Source organism: Mustelus asterias, chromosome 14 (genome assembly GCF_964213995.1).
Source record: "Mustelus asterias chromosome 14, sMusAst1.hap1.1, whole genome shotgun sequence".
NCBI lineage: Eukaryota > Metazoa > Chordata > Chondrichthyes > Carcharhiniformes > Triakidae > Mustelus > Mustelus asterias.
This window is the reverse complement of record NC_135814.1, coordinates 25,118,579-25,119,216: the sequence shown is the minus strand read 5'-3', so window position 1 is coordinate 25,119,216 and position 638 is coordinate 25,118,579.

Sequence of the window (638 nt, the reverse complement as noted above, 5' to 3'; positions counted from 1 at the left end):
CTAAGAACCCTAAACCTCAAAAACAAATGCCCCAATTATTAACAGACAGTAGGATTGTGTGGAGCAGCCTTAAAATATATTGTGAGGAGTAGAGTATGTAAATATATAAAACACTAGTCAAATCTGAAAGAACAAATGTTTTCTTATTCTCTTTAATGCGACCAATAGGCAGATTTTCTTTGTTATTTTTCTCCTTTTGCTTAATGATTACAAAACTTTTGGTTCGATTTTTTTTTGTAACAAATCTTGAATGTTGGTAAACTTTTTTATCGGATGGTTATGCATAAGATCCCGCTACAATGTGCTGGCATGGAAATAAACCAATACACAAAAGGTCCTTATGTAAATTTAAACAAAACTAAAAATTCAGTTGGAGGGGCTAGGGGGGTAGGGGTGAAAGCTCCTTGTCAATGTGATTTGTAACACAGCACAGTAGGGGATGATGCATGCAATGAAAGTTTAGGAGTCATTCAGTGAGTTTCTATGTATCTAATGTCTGAAGGTATTAAGGTAGACCAGTGTGTTAAGATGACCCCCTGCTCCTCAGCTCTAAACACAGATAGCAGGAAATGAGGTGTATGGATTTCTTTCTTCCTGGTTATTTATTTCCAGGGGAATATAACTCACATAGAAAGCAC